Source organism: Sturnus vulgaris, chromosome 2, assembly GCF_052056855.1.
Source record: "Sturnus vulgaris isolate bStuVul1 chromosome 2, bStuVul1.hap1, whole genome shotgun sequence".
Classification (NCBI taxonomy): domain Eukaryota; kingdom Metazoa; phylum Chordata; class Aves; order Passeriformes; family Sturnidae; genus Sturnus; species Sturnus vulgaris.
Genome location: NC_142244.1, coordinates 99,198,575 through 99,220,100, shown reverse-complemented (window position 1 = coordinate 99,220,100; position 21,526 = coordinate 99,198,575). Strand labels below are relative to the sequence as shown.

The 21,526-nt window shown below is 38.9% G+C and overlaps 1 protein-coding gene across 2 annotated transcripts in view; it reads right to left on the bottom strand.

Annotated features, from left to right (window-relative positions):
• The window catches only part of TBL1X (transducin beta like 1 X-linked), a 187,247-nt gene that overhangs the window by 114,209 nt on the left and 51,512 nt on the right, over positions 1–21,526 (bottom strand). For both annotated transcript variants that reach the window (XM_014882426.2, XM_088160184.1), the window contains exon 2: positions 18,690–18,762. The gene's annotated coding sequence lies outside the window, so the exon portion shown is untranslated. The remainder of the gene's footprint in view (positions 1–18,689; positions 18,763–21,526) is intronic.

The window sequence follows — 21,526 nt, the reverse complement described above, 5'->3', positions numbered from 1 at the left end:
AAGCAGCCATAGTTTGGCAGACATGGCTTCTTGATGACATTTTTTATGGCCCTGATACTTTTGAAGGGGGTTTAAAACCCTCAGGTTCAAATCCTGAAAAGAGTTTTATTTTCCTCTTCCCCCATCTATGGAAGTCTGAACACAAACAGTATATTGTCACTTCAAAGCCCAGCTAATACAGAAGCCAGAGGAGATACGTATCAGACTCCATACACCCTAGAGTAGTATTACAAATGTATACTCTATTTCAAGAAAAAATATAATGAAGTGCTGCAAAATGAAAGCTATTTATCTGAATAATTTTATACATTTTAATAACCCCACCATAAAGACTGAAATCTTTAGAGAGACTTCACTAGATTTTTTGTGTGAATAAGGAATAACGATCACTGTGTCAGTGGTGTAGCATTACAAGCTAGGAAAAAAACCTATTACTGATGAAATTGAAAAATAAAGCAGCATGCATGTCATCCCAGCAAAGCAAGCTGCTGATTTCTAAGTATGATTGCGTGAAAGGGAGAAATTATATGAGAATAAAAGACTGTGAAAGCTGCTCCATTTTTAGAACAGAAGAATGCAAAACTGTAAACGTTTTACAGTGGGTCAGGTTTGGTGCATAACATCGGCAGCACAGCAATCACCCTGTGTAACAATAATGTCAGCAGAAATCCCTCCAAAGCAGCTCCACATTATCAGTCCACTGAAATATTTATTTGGCAAGATAGAACATCAATAACATTATCTCGTAAGTTTTCTATTTTAAAAATATTTGGAATTGCATTATATGGCCTAACACTCGAATCACTTCATTGCAACATTTTTTAAAAAGATAAACAAAAACTCCTAGCCTCATGTGAATTATTTATTCTTCTCTTCAAAATTACAAGCCAGCAAATATCAGTATAAAGAAGCTCAGAAGCACTGAATCCAGCCAGCAGTTATCAAGACATAACAGGAGACAGGAAACCTTGACCAATAATAAAGTATTATTATTAATAAAGTAGTATTATTTGTACTAAATTGCTGCTTAGAAATGCTAATCATAAATCTTATATGGAAGATTATATTAAAATCTAGAAAAATCCAGATGAAAAGAGAGACAAGATAGTTCTTGTCCTCAGAAGTTATAATTTAAGAATAAAATCCGAGATACAGGATGGATTCTGTTAGATGAAAAGCAGAACAAAACAATGAATTTGTTTCCAGGCCACACTGCAGAAGATACATCCATAGTAGCTTGAGTACTGCAGAACATGCTACACTCCACAATTTTTCCTTTAAGAAAGTATGACTGGCCCAAGTAAAGAATTGCTCTAAAGAAGCTGCACGGTTTTGTTAACCATGCTAACTTGGGCTTCAGCACAAAGCCCCCCACTGTTCAGTGCTGCTATAGCCAATAAACAAACACTGCTCAGCATTTTCAATGCAATAATTTGTTCTTTTTTTAAAGCAGATACCTCCTAGAGTCACCTGATCAGCCTGTCACACTCTGCCCTCATTCATGTCATCACAGACCTTGTGGGATCATCCAAAATAAGGGACATAATGAAAGCAACCAGTCAGGTAACAAGCCTGCTCCAAAAAGTACTGTAGTGGATCCTTGCTCAGAGAGCTTCCATGCTGGCCATGGCAGTATGAAACAGGTATTCTTTCCAAAGGGCTTTTCAAAACAAAACCTGCAGTTGTCTTTCCAGTTCCCTTTTCAGACTCTTCTGCTCCAGTTGTTAAAAAGGAAATCACAGTGGCAGCATAAATGTGAAGCAAACAGTAGTATCTCCTACAAATAGCATTCCTCCTATTCCTTTGATACTGAATGTGCAGTTCTTTGAAAAAGCCTTTTTTTCCACCAGTACAAAAAAAATAATAAAAAAAAAAAGGCTATCAGGACAACTCTAGAAAATAGAAAGAGAAGACAGTGAGAGTTTGATTCACAAGAACACATCCTTTGTTTGATACTGGTACAGCTGCAGTGTGAAGTGTTTTCCCTGGGCTTGCAGTGACACCGAAGCAGCACAGCTGACCTCTGGAAGAGGGAAACAGCTACATGGGCACTCTGGTGTTTCTGACCCATGTGCAGTCTCACAGTCACAGGAAGAGAGCTGCCCCAGCACAGGTCTGTTAGTGCTTTGCTTAACTCAGAAAAAGGGAACCCCAGCCTTGGCGGTGTTCAAGGCCAGGCTGGACAAGGCCTTGGAGCAACCTGGTCTGGAGCAGTGTCCCTGGCCATGGCAGAGGGGGTTGGGACTAGCTCACCCTTAAGGTCTATTCCAACCCTTTAACATTCTATGATTCACTACAAAATGAACAGAATACACTACCTTTTGCCTTTAGCACTAATGTGGATTGGATAAATTGCGATTATGCTCAAAAGCAACACTGGTCCTGCAGAAAAAGCTTATTGTTTATTGTTTTAAAGGGATGGCAGGGAAGAAGAAGAAGAAAAGCCCCACTCAAAGGAATACAATAAACCTATGTATATCAGTGCCACAAAACTGGCACTAATAGCTACCTGAAAGCACACTTTGGAAACACTGCTTGGAAGCTGGGAGGAAAGTCCACAGCTGAAAGCAATGTGCCTGGCTCTGACTGGAATTTTTGTTTGGTTGTTTTGTAGGGTTGTTTCTTTCCCTACTCCTTTATTACCATAAACAGATGCAGATGATTAAGAGCCTAGCTTGAAGAGCTCTGGTAGTTTCAGCCCACAGAGTCCCCAGGAAGGGCCAGGCAGAATGGGTTACATGATCTCGAGCCTCTTCTTCCACAGGGTTCACAGGCTGGATTGCATTTTCTTGAGCAGCTGATGAAGGATTAAGCCCAGCAGATGAGTACAACGGGTAATTGTCACATCTTAAACCAGCACAGCTAAATCTACCAGAGTTTATGAGACAGTAGTTTATGTTAGAGGTCCAAATACCAAAGAAGCTAATCGCTCCTTTTAAAAGACTTTCCATTATATTCCAATTAAGTGGCTTTCTTACTCTCTCAAGAGTTTATAATTCCTTATGCCACTTCTGCCTTTTCCAATAGGATACTGAGGGAATTAATTCATTAAAACATCAGGATCATTTGAAGAATTGAAGGAAATAAACTGCTGCAAAAAGCTAGAACAATTTGCTAAAAATTGTTTTCATTATCCCACTTAATAATGGAATAATACACTTGAACAGCAGAGAATTTTCTAGTGGGTTATTCAGGGGGAATTGTTTTCTGTAGATCATTTCTGTATTAGTATTAAAACCTTTCCAACCTCGAGTTACTTCAATGTAAGTAAGGGCTGTATGCATTTTTATTTCATGGCACATAATGTCTGCTCACAATGCAAGGCTGTGTCACTCAAACTGTGAGAAAATGAAGAAAGTAATTTTTAGAAGCACTAAATACATTAGGAAACAACACTTCATTAATATAATCACTAAAAAGCAAGTGATTAGATTACCTCAGAAGACAAATTTCAAGCCTGAAGTCGCACCTTGTATATACATTGTATATACAATATACATATATATTGTATATATACAATATATATTGTATACACATATATACATGCATATACATGGAGAGATATGTGTGCATGCATGCCTGCCTAGGAGTGCTGGTGAGGGTCTGGAAAGGCTCCTTCCCCCCTCCCCCCCCACTGTGCTGCAAGGACTAATGCGGGGAGCTACTTGTAAAGAAAAAAGAAAAAGGATCCTTCGCAGCATATTTATAAATGTTAAATGGCAGGGAAACTGCTGAGAGATTCCTCAGGCTCGGATCCTCATTTTCTCCTGCGTGGCCATCCCTGGGACACGGCTGGAAAACAAGGCAGCCATTTTCTCATAAACTGTTACACTCAGCACACCAGATTGAAGCGCTCGATAAGCTGCTGTTCTCTTCCTGCAGCGATCGAGGGCAAAAACAACCCATCACCCACCAACAGGTACAACCACAGCCATCTCTGTGCTCCTGCCGAGAGCCTGAGCAGGCACGGAGGGGCCAGCAGGGAGGGAGATGGGCAGGCCTGGATGTGAACACATCCATGTTCCTGGGCTGCACTACCCTACATCTGTGCAAAACCTTATGCCTGTGCGACATAGTGCTGCTTGCTCACGGTTTTGTAGTCACAAAAATAAATTGCCACTGTGACAAAGTACTTGGATTTTTACAAAACCTGTGTGTTTGAGATATTGCTCTTTGTGGAAAAAGCCTCCAACCTTGTGGTGCTTGTGGATGAAGGATTTTAATTGCATTCAGCACAGGTATACATGCACCTGTATGCACACACATATGTGATGCAATTTTCGTAGGCAACCTGGCTGTAAGTAACTTCTCGCACATGTAAGTAACCTCACCGTAATAACTTTTTTTGGGAATGAGACTATCAAAAACAGCGAGCACCACAACTCTGTACAGTGTACAGATAGGGAGATTCAATATAATAGCTTGAGAATAAAAAGGTCTGTCTCTAGATGTAAAGTAAAAGTCATGGCACCTATACTTAGGTTTACTTCTGTCTTCTATTATAATCCAGTTTCTTGGGAAGATTTTTGTGAATCTCCCTATTTTACAAGAGTGTTTTGAAACTGGGCAGCAAGAAATCCTGGGCGATGCCATTTCAGTGTCAGCAAAATGTGTTCAGCTTTAGCTATGCTCAAATCTGATGGGAAAAAAAAGTTCCCACTTAAAGTTATGTCAACAGTAACTACCAGAATCCATCTGCTGAAGTCCCCCACTACCCTCTGCATGCTGCGAGTCCAGCCCTGGCTCTTCATTTCAACACTAAGCCAGGCTCTAGCCAGACCACCCAGCCAGGCCCAAAGGAAGTCCGGGCAGTGGGTACATGTCTCCATTCGGCCACTTCCAAGGGCTTCTGCCTGGCTGACCTGATTGTGCTGCACTGGGCTCCCTCCACCTGGATGGAGGCTTCACAGACAGAAGGTGATTCCCTGAAGCCATCAAAGTCCCCAAGCCTCCAGCTCAGTTCAACCCACACAGGGTCTGGTATACATGCCTGGCTTGGCTCTGCAGGTGCAACGCACATTTAATTCATGACATCTAACTTGGACATCTCTTTCCAGTGGCTGGTTCACAAGACATAGCAGTACAATCCTGTTACCTAACGTAATCATTTTGGTCAGCTTTAAGTAATTTTGTCACAGGCCATCAGTGCCAGGAATACCAAAACTAGGACTGCTGTCAATACTATGTGTTTTTAGCACTACACCTAGGAAGTTTCCTTTCTCTACAGAAAACAGGATAACAGCCAAGGAGATGACACACAAACGAAAATGCTATTAAGACTGCAGAAAACCTAAATATGAGAAAAGCACACCTGAGCTGCCAAAATCTAAGACACTACCTCTGCTTTGGTTTTTCCAGACAAAAGCACAGTCTTACTCTGACCTCTCCCTTCCTATTGCCTGCCTCCCTGGGCCGTCAGCAGCTTCCCCAACCCAGCACCTGCTGCTGCTCCCACGCTGGGCAAACAGCAGCAGCTGAACTCAGCAACACTAACAAGACATTTTGTGCCCCAGTACCTGATCCAGCTCTTGAGCACAAGCATGAAGTTTGCCCCTGAACTTTGCATTTGCGCTTTCACACATGCTCACTAAGGCTGTTAAATAAAAATGGGTCCCAAAACATCATTCCTAACGCAGCAGACTCTGTAACTGTTTCCCAAAGTTACTACAGGGCTTTGCAAGGAGCTAACATAAAGGATGGCTGTACACCAGAGATGATTCTGGCCAGCTTTTTAAGACAAAAAGTGAGAATAAACACAAGTAGAGCACCGCTACTTAAAGCATGTGATGCCCTCATCAGCCATCAAAACTACTGAAACATAGCCCTGTTCTACATGACTAGCTGGTGAAGAACATGTTTGTTCTGCGGCTATTGATTTTTACTGGATAAAGTAATAAGTCTTGTTTTTCTGCCAAGTATTCATGCACTAAGGCATTTTATTAATATCTTTTATTTTGAAATGCAGGATAGCTTAAGTTTTAGAGTATAAAGTCTCCTCACTCCACTAAAATTCAAAATATGTAAAACCACAGCCCTACCAATCATGCCATCTGTGCTAAAAATGTCTTTTTTTTTTTTCTTTTGGCCACAAGACTGTTACATCATGTGCAGGTGGTAACATGCAAAAATGTATAACAGAAGATATATGTAAAACCAGACTACTCATTTACTTCATCCAAACAGTAAGTAGAAAGGAAACCCTCCTGATCTAGCCCATATAGATCTACCCTGGCACTGGAGGCTTCTCACTAGACCTGCAACCCTCACGCTGAAACATCCTTGCCAGAAATGAAGCACACAGTTCCCTACACCTGTTTCATACCATCAGACCAGTTAAAATGGCTTGATCTCTTCCAGGAAGGAAGGAGTTCAGCACTGGACTGAGGAGACAGACAAGCACCATATGGCTAGAAGGGATGGGAAGACAAAAGTGAGGGCTGAACCACCTCTTTCAGTGGCAGCAAGAGTTACATTGGCTCAGCTGTGTTGTCTAATCAAGTATTCTAAATCAATTAAGAGTGAAGCCAATTTGTACACATGAATCTTTGTATTTATAAATGAACCTAAATATTCCACAGTAATATTCCATACGGTTTATTTCCTGTAGTACATGGATAGAAACCAAGGACTGACTGAGCTCATTAGCCATGAAAATATGCTGTTTTATCAGGCAAGCTTTTGTCCAGCAATACAAAAAATGAACAGTGAATAGATGAACCCTTCCTGCCCTATAAAAACATGGTTCCCCATGCAGGAATGTCAGTTAATGCCAGCTAACAGTAAACATGCTGTCTGAGTTGTTTGGAATGGTCACTAGGTTTGTAAATAATTCTCATGCATCTTCCCAGAACACTACATTTCTCACAGGTTTTAAAGAAAACAGAAAGATGCTTTCTGTGCATGGAGAGTATTTTCCCAGGTTTTAGTTTAAGCAGTGATGCTCAAAGCAGAGCAGGGTGGCTGCAGACACTGCAGAGGTAATCCTCCACAGTGCCTTCCTCACCTCTCCACACAAATGGCTGAGTCACTCGTGGTTCAATGGCCGGGACAGTGAAGTATAGCCTGTCCTAGGCAGACCTGATCTGGCCATGCTTTGCTTTAAAAAGGTGCATAGCAAAGTAAAGCATTTCAGCAGTGACTCAGCACTAGGTATTAATAGGCAGCCTAAGCTCATTTAAGAGCCTGTGGTTGCCATGTGTTGGGGACAGACTGTCCAGCTGGCTGGAAGCTCATTGTGCATCTTTCTGCACCAGGCAGCAGCTCAACAGAGCTGATAGCACCCTGGAATGGGAGCACAGCTCAGGGAGAAGGGGAAGGAGGGCAGGACGCTGCTTTTGAATTGGCTCAGGTCAGCTGCTGAGAGTTGGATTCCCTTGGTCCACAGGAGATAGTGGAAGCCGAGCAGTTGATGAAGTTGTGAAGAATTAGGTGTCTTTATACCCTCCATGCAAAGTGAGTGGAACAGAAAGCACTGCTTAGAAGAATCTTGTATAGTCACCCTGCATGCACATACACACCTGCATGCAGAAATGAAGTACATGCTTTTGGTCATACTGGAAAGCACAGGGAGGTTAGAAATAAAGAGAGTCATCATAATCTGATTAGCTGTGTAATTAAAACTAAACTGGGAGATCAATGAGGGAAGCTATAAGGAGGGTTTTTTCAACACAGTATGCTAGAGAAAAAATGAGAAATCTGGTGGAAATCTAATGGGATAAAATAACAGATGGTAGGTGGACACCCAAGGGACATGGAATATGCTTAAAGATGATAATGGCTAACAATATGATTAAGAGTACATGCAATCTCACAATGCACTACATAGAACTGAAATGTAAGTACTAAGGCCATAAACCTCTTAATATTATAGATTAGATTTACATACTTTTATAGACACCTACAAGACAAATAGGAACTTACAAAAAATTACAAAAAGGTTCTATATAACAGAAGTATCTGGGCTATTTAGGGGAATGGCTCATGTCACCATCTTGAGAAACTGGTAAATAACTGTCTACAAATATGATACAGGACCACAGGACACATATAAGAATAGATAATTGACTCATTACAGTAAAGAACAAGTACAAACCACTGTCATCTGAGCGACCTGAAGCCTATCTTACACTACATCACTCTACTGTCCTGTAACGACCCTGGGGGAAAAAAGGCAGATCAAACCCTACCCACTTTTCCTATCACAAATATACCAGCAACTTCCAGCAAAATCTGCCACATAACACACCATGCTCCCAGCTGGTAAATGTGCAGGAGTAGCAACTGCAGTCTAAAAGCTGGACACACAAGCACGTCAAGTCAAGATGTCCACTGATGCTCAAGCACTGCTTTCAGTTTTCTCTTGTGCACCATCAAATTTGCTACAGCAGTGTCATGAAACCATGGTGGTCCTGTGCCTTCTAAATATTTGCCAATAATTAAATAGTACCTATAAACAATACAGCCCAGTTGTAGAATTGCTTATTTCTCCACAAAATAAATGAACATTGTATATAAAAATGCCAGATGTATATGGATAGATGGATACATACGTACACAAAACAGTGTTAAATGGAGTAAATGTAAACAAATGATAAAAATATATATATAAACCAACGCTGCATTTATTATGACCTTGTTATTTATGTACATTTATTTTAAAATATGTCTGATGGCACTCATAGCACTGATGAAGACAACAGTAATGGACTAAATATCATTAAATACTTAAACTAAAATTCCTCCTTGATCGTCCCTATACAACCACTTTGATTTTATTTTGCCACCCCAGGACAAGAATAACCTCATAACCAGAAGGTCAGAAAATTCTGTGTTATGATAGCAAACTAAATTTCCAAAAGCAGAGTCCTCTCCCAGGCAGAGTCCTGCTTTTGGCTCTCCCATCTCCAACTGGCACTAATTTAAACGAAGGGACTGGTAAATTTCGCACTTCAGCTGATATCAATTACTGTTGTATCAGGCAAAGCACTCCCTGAAGTAATCAAGAACTAAGCTGCTTATGGAAGTATGTAAAAAACTGCACTTGAAATTAAACAGAAGCCAGTACACAGCAGAGACATAACCATCCCCTCTGTAAGAAAAAGAGATTTAAATGGGCAGCTGCATTCTGCATCAGCAGAATTACAGCCATTTCTGTGAATGGTTTTAAGGTGCATAGAGAGGTCACTGTGTTCCATAGATTGGGTTACTGCAAAGCCAACAGATAATAACTACATAAAAGAAGTAACTGGGCACTGGACTGCCTTAAAACAATTGAAGAGAAACAGAATGAGCTAGATAGAATGATGCTGATTCTGATGCAGCTTCAGAGCAAGCATCATCCTCTAATTTACTCACAACTAGCTTATGAAAACTTCCCAGTGTTTTCACAATCATAAAATCCAAAAAAAACCAAGCCCCAAAACACAGATTTTTTTTCTTTATCTGAGTGCAGGAAAATAGTGGGAGGTAATGTAAGTGGGCCAAATTAAATGCAATGTAAGGAACCAAGGAGAAACAAACTCTTCAGAAGCCTAAGTAGTATGTAACAGCTGTCTTGAACTGTTGTGCTTTTGTCTGTTCTGGGGATCCCACCTCAATGGCTTCTGCCCAAGGACAATTTTGTTTTAAGGATGCCTAAAGCAGTACCTGTCATATAGGGCAAGCTCACTCAGCTGAGGAGACAGCTCCAGTCACTGCGGGTTCCCCTGCTCCAAAAGGGCAGATACAGATTGGCTTCCTGGCACCTTTCCACCCTACAATTTCCTACTGCTATTACACTGATGATTCAAATCTAATTTTAACAAGCAAGCAAGCCTTCTGCTGTCAGCAACCATTGTTCCAAGACAGAAGGAAAATACTTTAAGCACATTTTCGTGCCTTTCAACATCTGCATTCTTGTATTCCTTTTGTTCTGGAGAGGGGCACAGAAAAGGAAAATAAGGAGAGCACTTCCCAAGATAAGGAGCTAAGATATCAGTGTTGTCACTTATCATTTCCTAAACAAATTCAGTTTTCCCAAACAATGCATGAAGGTGGCAGAAGGGTTTTATTCATTTAAGGACTAATGCTCTGAAAATCTAAAAAACTTGCTACTGTAACAAAGCAAGATTCAAACCATATTCCCCTAAGAATACATAAAAACAATGTGGGTTTTTTCTTTTTTCAAAAATAGAAAAATATTTTCCACACACTTTGGTATAATTCAATCCTACACAGCCACGATACTTATCTTTTAAAATAACTAAATATGTGAATCTCTTTCCAGCTAAGTTTGTGTGTAAATGAAACTGCTCTATCAGTTCAGAAAGAATCTAAAAATTTCCTTGAGTCTATACTATCTCACAAGATGTGACCATTCACCATGTTGTGTTGGCCTAAGAGATCAGAAAAAAGAAAGTAATTTGAATACTCTTTTGCATATTCTCGAGATGGCCTTCAAAAGCCAAGTCAACACAGAATAACATGCTGAGTTATTAGCTCTACAGCAAAAGAAATCATCCCATAAACTGCATTGTCAGTGAAAAGGGGTAAGATATTCACTGAACATAGTTGGGAAGATTATTGTAGAAGAAGGGCATAAACTCAGCTCCAATAACCAAGGATAAGACATCAACAAGCACAGAAGTATGTTTCTTCCAGGCAAGGAAGAAATAGCCCAGTTTGTCCTGAGTTACAGCACATTCAAGTCATATGACATGTCCTGATGTTTATATCAAATGGTTTTGATAAATATACAATAGAAGATTAAATATATTTGCAGGTGTCCAAAATAAAACAAATGCTATACTAATGTGGTGCTGAAATATGCAAGGCGTTTTCATTACTAGAATTCATATAATAGCAGGTTATTTATATATTGGAAGAGGAAATAACAGTTAATACCCTAAAAGGTGCAGAAAATGTTACCTGTGCAATACACTGCTATACTGTTGTCTCAATGGCAGCAGACAGAACACAGGGATCAGGTGTTGCAGTCCCCTTACACAGACATTGTGTAACCTGCCAAAGGTATTTAATTTGATCTCTTTGCTCAAGTCAGTGGCATTTGCATTCATTCACATTCATCAAGTTATTAATGTAAAAAGCTAAGGAGTCTTTCATTTCTTCTTGCCTCCAAACTTCATTTGTTCTTCTATAAAATTAAGGCCATAAATTAAAAGTTGCATTTAGACCTGCTGTGTTACTGCCAACCAATTTTGCTGCCAGTAAAGGTCAAGGAAAAAATTAGTAAAAAATAACATTTTTTTTTCCAAACTCCCTATATAAAAGAACAGTGCCAAGCACTTAAATAAACTCTCAACATAGGTCAATCCTTAATGGGCTTGTAAGTGAGCTGTGTGTTTTAAGAGCTAACCTTTGGAGCCGTATTGAACTGTTTCTTGCACAGCAACTACTGTGTTGCAACTGCCCTCCAGAAACCTGTGACTATCATCTGAACTAAATAACCAGCAGGTATGAAAGCCCAAAACCCTAACTGAAGGCCCTAATAAGAACGAATCCAACAAGAGACACAAGTTACCCCCTACCTCTAACTGAGTTTTCTCAAAAACACAAGTTTTGAAACTCAAATATGCAATTCTTGCATTAAACACAATGCTCAAACACTGAAAGAAATTGTATTTCAGAAATTCATCTGAGCTGGATGTAAAAAATTTCAGCTAATTCCTTGTCTCAACTTCAACAGTTTTGCCAGCTTTATGAATATTGGGGGAATGATGAAATCTGTTTCCTGTTGAATACTTCTTTTTCTTATTTCCAGTGCATCTTTTTATTTCTATAACATCCAAACAAAAGAGCCTTCTCATATCATAAATCTTCACTTGGTTATTACCAGATGATGACCAACTCATAATTTCAGTCTTCTTTTAGCAAAATAGGTTGGTTTTTGTGTTTTCTACTAGAAAAACTAGCTCCTGCAGAACCACCAAACTATCTCTGCAGTAAACCCAAATTCTTAGAGCTCCTGGTATGCGTACCCCTCATCCATGCTGCACTCTCATACTAGCCAAGTATTGTCCATTCCCTATGGATAGCAAATACACTTTTTATTTGTTATTCTTGTAATCTTAATCTTTGAGGTCAACACCTCAAATCACTGAATGGGAGACTTATGTGCAAGCTGTACAGTATGGCCACAGTGCACCTTCAGGATACACAAATGACAACTTCTGAAGGAGCTTCAGGTATTATGGGCTTGCACAGATTAAAACAAGAAGACATCACTTTGCTATTCCTCATCACTATCTTTACAACTGAGTAGGGTAACGTGAAATAATGAACTGAAGAAGAGCACAATAAGAAAACTAACATCTAAGACCTCGTGGAGATCCAAAGCAGGGAAACGGGAAAAAAATGCTGATATTTAGTTCAGAAACAGCTCAACATAGCTTTTTCCAGTGACTACAACTGGAGACAATAACTACTGTGTTTGCCTACAGATTCACTCGGTATTTTAGGGGCAGCATGCAGGACAGACTTCTGCAAACGTAGGCAAGTACTATTGCATTGATAGTAACATGTGTTATTATCATACAGTATTACCAGAGACACAGCCCTGTGCATGTGGCTTCAAAGCAGAGGAGATACTGCAGCCACTGCCTTCCTCGTGGCAGGTGTGCATGCAAACCAATAGGCTATTCTGGATGGATGCTTAACATTGACTTCCTAGATAGGAAGTTGCAGACACAAGGTCTTGGGATTTAATGCAATGAAAAGCAAAAATAGAAATACAAATGGAAAGCAAGGTATGGCTTGAGAAAATGCAAGATGTAACATGTTTGGTATGAAAAACATTCATATCAGTAATAAGGAAGGTAGGGAAGGAAGGGAGAGAGTGCACTGAGACATAAATGATGTAGGAGGTAATATGGGCAGTCAATCTAGAGAGTAGGATTTTAAAAAAGAAAAGCATTAGGAATCATGCTAACAGAAAAAAAATATACTCTCTAGAGATTTAGAAGAATCTGGACTCTTGAATCTCCTGATTAAATGAAGGTGGGTCTCTGAAAAGCAAAAAAGTGAAGAACTGACATTTGAGTAAAGAAAGAGGTATTTTTTTTACAGGTGAAAAATGGTAAAGTGGAAAAAGAGATAGTGGGGTAATTGTTTACAAATATCTAAAGGAAGAATGTGCATAGAAAAAGGATGACATTTTCTAACAGCTATGGTAACTCAAGAAGGAGTGCATGGAAAGTGGGGGGGGGGTTTGTTGGCTTGTTTTCGTTGGGGTTTTTTACAAAAAAATATTGAGGGACTAGAAGGAAACGTTCTTTGCAGAGGAACAACTGTTGGCCTGTAAAAACTGCCAGAGGGAATACTGCAAAGATACTGCTAGACTAAGTAACAGAAAATGAACTGATGGGAACAGTCCTGTATCAGAAGGAAGAATGCCTTGGATAATGTAAAAAACCGTTTCCCAGTCTGCTTATCTGTATACTATGCATACAACTGTGACATATTACCTGAAAAATTGTGCTCTCTTTTTAAAACAACAGTAATGTACTTTATTACTGATTTTAACAGGCTTTAATAGGAGGAAGCATACATTCAATTATTTTATTACATGCTTTGAATATAAATGGTGAGCATCTGCACTCTAGTTTAGTCCTTCCATCCTCATGCTCTCATAAGAACAGCACTGGCACATTTTAGAATTCAGAGCAGCCCTTCCCAGCCCAGCCGCTTTCTTGGCTGGTTTGCTGGGATCTATATATCCAATCTAATTATTTTGATTCCCATTTCCAACCCTATCAGTGGTGCAGTGGTGCAAGAAATCAAAATGCCAGTCTCCTGAATGTGTTAGAACCTAAAAGCTAACAGCTACTCATTTGCAGAAGCATCACTGCATGGCCCAAAGCCCCTGTCACCGGGCAATTTACGTTCAGTGTTCTGGATGTGACTCGAGAGGGGTTTCCCAGAGTACCGATACAGAGCATTTCATAGAACATTTCAGATATGCCACAGGTTGTTGCATCATCTTATTTTGTCACAGCATAACTGACTAACAAAAAAAACCCCAGCAATGCTTTGTTCACATTTTGTCTCTTTTTAAAGACTTGAGTCCTTCTTCTTTGTTATTCTTGCCTTTGTTTTCTTAAAAGGCAAAAAATAGGATCATACAAGCTTATCTTCCCCTAAGTGATCAGAAGAGAGAGTCAGCAATAATCCTGCCAAAACACCTACTACCCTCTCAACTCAGGGGGATCATATGTTGCTCAGTAGCTGAATTTCCTTGTGGATCTTTTCTCTGCTTATAAGGTGTCCCCCTCTTGAATTACAATCTTACTTAGATTACTCATGCTCAGCGCCACCAAAAATATTCCCATTCATTTCTCCAGGTTTTACAAACATGATAGCATGATTTGTGTTTAAATATAAGTGTCACCATTTTACTTTTTATTATGAATATCATACGGTTGGCAAGCTGTCTGACCTTCCTCATGATGATGAATGCTGCAGCAAACAATTTGCTGTATCTTTAAAGAAATGGCCAATTCAATTACATTATGCCAGAAGCTTTCAAATCCCTCTCTGCCAAATGTCTTTGCTATATCCTGCCACAGACAGCCCATTTGTATTCCAGCACAGTAGGACACTTGTTTTGTTGAAGCACACAGTTCTAGTTAGGTACTATCAACAGAGCAGTATTTCAGTTCTCCAGCTCTGTGCTCCTTCCACCCCCTCTACCCTCGGTTATCAAGATTTTCAATTTTACTGGCCAAATGCGTATGCATTACTAATTATGTGCATGAAATGCAGTAGTTATCGACTGCTACAACAAAATACATTAGTGACCAATTACAGGAGTTCTTGGCAGCAATGGTTATCACTCTAGTGGATTTAATCATTGCACTTAAAGTGAAGCTTGAGATTCCCTTTGAGATTACACCACTAATTGCTTCTGTTTTGCCAGTTACAGCATGAGCTGTTTGCAAAAAGGATCACTAAAGATGCTTTTTAAATATGGGAAAGCAGAAAACAGATGAAGCCTCCTGTAATGAGTGTCCCCCCCCCCAGCAAAACCACAGTGTCAATTTATTCATACCACAATGCTCCTCTCCGATTCATGTCCCCCCCATCACCTCTTCTTTCCCTCTCATTTCTTGTTATTTGGGCAGACAGCAGCAATACAGCTGCATTGCTATTCATGTGAATCATGCCACACACTATCATTTATTTATATAGACACTGAGAATATTACACTGCAAAAATAAAAAAAAAAGCTTCCTCCTCTCTTCTGTGTTTGCAGAGAGGATACTAATTATTATGATGATTATGACAGAATGTTTAAATGGTCTTAGACCTTAAAAGAAAAAGGAAAAATAAAAACCCCAGCCTAGGCCAAGTATATGATTTATTATACGTACAATACCATCCTAATAGGCTTCCACTCTCCAGGAATTCCTAAAAACAAACACTCCTCCTTCCAAGGAATTTGTAATATAACATATTGTTCTTTAAAAGCCCACATATACTTCCAGGTCGTCAGTAGTGATGAATTATCTGGTTTACAGCCTCATAAAGCAAAAGTGTCTATATATTTTAATGCTGAGGCCAACCACAGGGCTTTGTTACCTTTCAAATGTAGTGATATACAACTTTCCAAACACCAAAGAAAGGCTTCAGGTGAAACAAAGAGATATAATTGTCATCAACATTTTAGGTCTGATCAAAATAAGTAGTCTTTCAAAGACAAAAAGAATGGGGAAGGATTACAACTACAGTTTTGTTAGCTGAGAACAAACTATTTTAATCAATAAAATTGTTTAAATAAACTTGTTTGGCTCCTTTTCATTACAATTTTACTACTAAAGCTTTCCATTATTGAAACACCACTTTGTGAACAAAGAAACACTCCCAAAAACATAAAAAATCTCGAAGAATCCTCAACAAAAATTTTCTCATGAAATTAGAAAACCTCCTATATTTGTGTCAACAAATATCAACATTTTTAAGATTTCAGTAGCTGTTAGGTTGATAAAACTTTAATTAGAAACTTAATTGATCTATGTGAGGGAGATACTGTAGAGAAAGAGTTTTAAATCCCCAGAGACTTCTACACAATAAACAGCAGAGCATATGACATCTTAAAAAGCTGTCAGAAACCATACACTATGATTTACAAAAATAATAGCAATCTCCGTGAAATTAACTGATAAAAGAAGTTGTAAAGCTTCATCCTACAGTATCAACAGGCTACAGCAGCAGTACCAGTTGGCTTCACTTCAGCCTCTAAATATGGCACAGACTAATACCTACCAATCCCTGGAAAAGAACAAAACCCAGCACAACAAGGGTTATGTCATAGATACATTTATCTTGCTTCACACTCAGATGTAGATTTGCACAAAACCTGTTGATCTTTCAAACGGCAGGCACAAGAACTGTTACACACAGGATGTTCTCAAAACCAAGGCCAGTTCATTTTCATGCTTAACAGAGAAAATCTTGCCCCAAGGCACTCAGTTTCAAGTCTGAATGAGAAAATCTGTAGGTGATGCAGTAACTACAGTAACTGGCAAATAATAAACTGGGTACCACACCTGGAGATCAATCCTATATTCATGAAGGAACACACTACACAATTCAATTGGATTATCCCCATTTCTTAGTTCACTAGCTCTTGACTTCTACCTTATTAGACAACAATTAAGGACAATTTTCAAGTACAAAGTAACACAACACTGACACAATATCTTTGTCACTATACCTACAGGTTCTCCAGTCCAGCAGAATGACTGCCTTTCTTTTGTATGGCCAAGATCCTGTCTCATGTACACAAGCACAAAATCTAAATTACAATTCCAAGAAAATGGCAACTGTATCTGGAATTTCTTATGCTGCCTTTCAAATAAGGAAACAGGAACATATCAGAAGAAAATATTCCCCAAATGAACTGCTGAGCTTATGTAGCACCCAAAATACAAAAGGTTGGGAAATAGCTGCCTTTCATCACTGTCAAAAGCAATAGACTAAAATATGCAGAGTAGGACTGATAACACAGGAAATAAATGAAAACATTTGCTTCATGTTAGTATAGAAGTTAAAAGAAACAAGGCAAAAATCTCTCTCAAAGGTCCCTGCTGGATTTAAAACAGAGCTGTTGAGCCAACTGTGATTTCAAAACATGCCACTATCATTTAAGAACACTGAACTTTTCTTCTTTAATAAACTTTGCACCTGTTCACTAGCCCAGAGACCTAATTTCTAAAACTATACACAGAAAGTGCAAGACAAGGAACCAGAACTCCAATGAGAACTGCTAATGCACAGGAAAGCAACCAGTTACTTATAATACAGTCTCAGGCATTATTTGTAATTCAGCACCAAATTACAAATCAAAGAATGATAATACTAAATGCTACCATGATGTATTTCTTAATGAATTAAAAGTCTTATGTAGCTCACAAAGCCTGGCAAATTTTTAGGTTACATATTTAATTCTCTTTAATATTGAAAGGAATGAGAAACATTCTTGTCTACTACTTTACTGCAGGGACAAACACAGTAAATACTCTAGCAAAAATGAAATACACTTTTTAATCCAGTGATGCGATGGATAGAAATTCATAAGTTAATGCAGTAAGTACATGAATATGAATAAACCACGGCACAGATTTGGAATAAACGGTACTGGTAACAAGTTTAGACCAGATTAAATTGAGAGACTCAGCTGGTAAGTATTGTTTTCAAAATTTAATGTAGGTACCAGTAAGGATATTCAGCTTAGTAAAGCTCTCTAAAACCAAAGATAATTCTTTTAGCATGAGAAATGCCAGCAGGAAGAAAGGCTCCAGCTCTAGCAATTGTTTCAGAAAACTCAATTAACTTGCCCATTTTTAAAAATGTTACCAGTAGAAAAAAGTTTCATTCTATAAAAATTTATCTGCTCATTAATATTACAGAAATTTCATATATTAATATATATGACTAAATAAATGCATTAAATAATAAGTAACACATCAATGTACCTTTTCAACATGTAAAATAAATTTTTGCAACCAGAATAATGCTTGGGCTGCCAGGAAAGAAAGCTATGTGGATAAATGGAAAATACTCTGCCTGCCTTTCAGAAAGCTCTGTAGAACTGGGGGCCTCCAGATGCTGAGGAATGTCTACTGCATGCCCCATCCCAGCTGATGAAGAAAAGCTGTCCCTGTCCTGCTTTAGTGAAAGCAAACCCCAACCAAGACAATAGTTTTTGTCTCAAAAAACCCCTCGTGAAATGAGCATTCATCCTTTCCAAGACAGGCTTCCACGAGGTCATCTTCTCAGCCTTCACCCTCTGATGACCTCATATTTAACCTGGCCTGACCTCCAGTTCTGCTGAATCTCACTGCCTTACTGTTATTACAAACCAGCAAGATCAAGTTAAGCTTTAAGAAACTCAGACATTAGTTTGAAGATAAATAACTGAAAAGGCAAAACATCACAATACCAAGAAATTCTGCTTATAAGCTGTTTCATTCTATGGAGACTTCAAGGGTAGCAATACAAAGAAAAGCTACTGCAAAGCACTGAAGGCTCTATACCATATTGCCTCCCTGCAGGTAGCCCTACTTCTGGTCTTTGTCAATTCAAAAGCCAAAGTATTGTCTAAAGCTACAACTGCAATTAGGCATAGAGATGCTGACAAATATTTCACAGTTTAAACATTTTGTAAAGCTGATTTCCACTAAGTATTCACTTACTCAGGTACAAGAACAGTCTAGGTCCCCAGTTTCCTCCAGATTTTCCCTTCAGGCCAGTTTTATCCTTAGGTACCTGTGCACAATAAAAAAAACCAAACAACAAATTAAAAAATTAATTTACATTACTCCTCATAATTTCATCTCTTGATTATATCAACTTTTACGACCCCAATTTAAAAATTCGTATCTCCAGCATTTCCCACAGGATTATTTCCCATCAATATGGCTGACCAGAAGCAAACTCAAAGCTGTTTTCCCCATGTAAATAACCTGAGTTTTATTTGACCAGTATATATATATATATATATATATATATGTATATGTATGTATTTTTCGATTTGTCATGACCCTAAATGAGTTTTCTGAAAGAAAACTCATGTAAATTCAACCTAATAGATGGTGGAATTGTATGATTGAGGTATATTTCATCACTTGTTTTTAGGAGTATAAACCGAGAGCACAGAGTTAAGCCTTTGTAGCCACATATTTAAGCTACCTTAAAGCTGTTAACATGTGACAAGCAAATCCTACATATTTTTATTGAAAATTTGAAAAATTGTTCGTGTACAGGTGCACTGTCACTCAGTTAAGGAGCTCAAAAAATAGAGTTATTCTTTCTCCTGGCACTAGTATGAATTAAAGAAACATTTTCAAAATGTGCCATTCAACCATATGGAATCAATTTTTGCAGACATATGTTTTGCTGACACAAAAGTCCACCTGCACGTATTCAAATTTTCCAGAATTAGACCATCTAATTTAGAGCAGCCCATTTAACAGTAACAGAGTAGAAAAGCAATGTATTTGATATGACACAACCTCTGTAACCAGTCTCCTTAAATAGCAATTGCAGCCTTACTTTTGACCATGGTCAGGATATAATCAGATAAGATCGAATTAGTTCCCCTAAAATACAGCTCCAATTACATCAGATCAAAAGAAAATAATTTTTTGTCTTCCCCACCATGCAAGTAAATATATAATTGGAAAATTAAGCAAGGTACAATTTTTCAAAGAAGATGTTAGCAGAAGTCAACGGAAATTTAAAACCTGACTGTAACCATAATTCCTAGATTCTCCTAGGGTTTTTGCATGTATTTTCCCAGAATAAATGTATGGGAAGCATGCCATTTAAAGAAACAGAAGACAACAAGCTATATACAAACATCAACACTCTAAATAAATAAAATCCTAATATGATAGGTATCCAGTGATGTGGAAACTATCAAATTTTTAAGGTAAGCTCTTTGGAAGTTTTTTTCTTTTTTTTTTCCCAAGGATTTGCAGTTAACTGGGAACCCTTGTTCAAATCTAGTTTGACTGACTTTGTATTAGGTGATAATGCACAATTTTTTTTCCATGGGACCCCAATCTCATTCAGTGAATACAGAAGCTAGAAGAGAGTAGTGAAACTCTACCAAGTGACTGCATTCCATGTGGTCACAGCACAGCTCTACACACTGCCCCAGGTTATCCTGTGCTGTTCCTGAACTGCACTCTGAGGACAGGAACGCCCCTTCTCGGACAGAGCTCCTCTTTGGTGCTGGCAGGCAACAAGAGACCCCTGCCAGGGGCATCAGATGATCCCACAGACAAGAAAACTTCAGAATCAGGAGCCTTGCAAACTTTAGTGTGCAACCAGGTTCCTAAAACTCATTTTTTCAGAGTATTTAGCTTTCTATAATACTTTAATTGCCTGGAGAAGCTGTATCCACCTAGTTTCCTAGTTAAGGTGACATCTCCCCTCACTTGTGAACTGCCCCATTCACTCTCTGTCTTAGGATTTCTACAACAAATAAAAGCACGTTTCCAGAGACCTTCCTTTTTGCTGCAGCTTCAGACGTATCTGTTCCACCTGGAAAGACCACACCATTCAAGAGATCACAGAATTTAAAACTGCATCATAATGCAAATGTCCAGAGCAGCTCAGTTAACATATTTTAGACAATCTTAATTCTGCACTTTCCCAGCTTTGCAGGACTTACTCTTTGTAGCTCTTTATTCAAGGTAGCTTCCTGACCTTGGTTTTTTAAAAGACAGTAGCCATTAAAAAGAAGCAGCTCCATCTTGCTCAATACAGATATTCAACCTCCCTCAAAACTTGGCCACTTCTCATCCAAGCCTTATTATTGCCAATCCTGTGGACATGTGCTGCTGCCCACATCCACTCGTCTTTAGGCTTAGTTTCCTCTTCAGGATCCCAGTCCAGCCTCCCTGCCTCTTTTCAGTGACCATTTCATTCTCAACAACTTCATTATATGATACATTGCTCCCACCCCACAACCAGAGTCCCATTAGCTTCCAGCTCTCCCACACCAGCATTCCTTTTAGTCTCTCAGTTTTCTGCGCCCTTCACAGATGTTCATTTTTCCATATTGCTTTTCACCTTCCCATGTTTTTCCCACTTCTTTACTCCCCCACTCACTTCCTGTGTTTCCCTCTTGCCCTGGCAGTTTCAAAATTTCTTCTCACAACTAACTCCATATCTTTTCCTGGCTCCTATGCAGTCTTTGTGATTAGCATGCCATGGCTATGGCTGCTACACTTTGTGCAGAACTCATTTCTAATGATGGGTGTTAAATAGATCTGTACAAGGGCTAATGAGCAGGAACACTTAATTTCAGGATCCCAGAAAAACTGGGGCAGAAGAAAAGCCAAATCAGCAGTGCAGAAATAGAATTTCAGGCATTTAAATACCTCACTACAGGCACCTATATATTTAGATGTCGAGGCAGCTGTATGAAGGCTTTGTGGACTGTAGCTACTTCTGCAGCTTGCTGTTAGATGAACACCATCCACTCTTTTAAATTTAAAAACAAAATCCTTCTACGATGAAC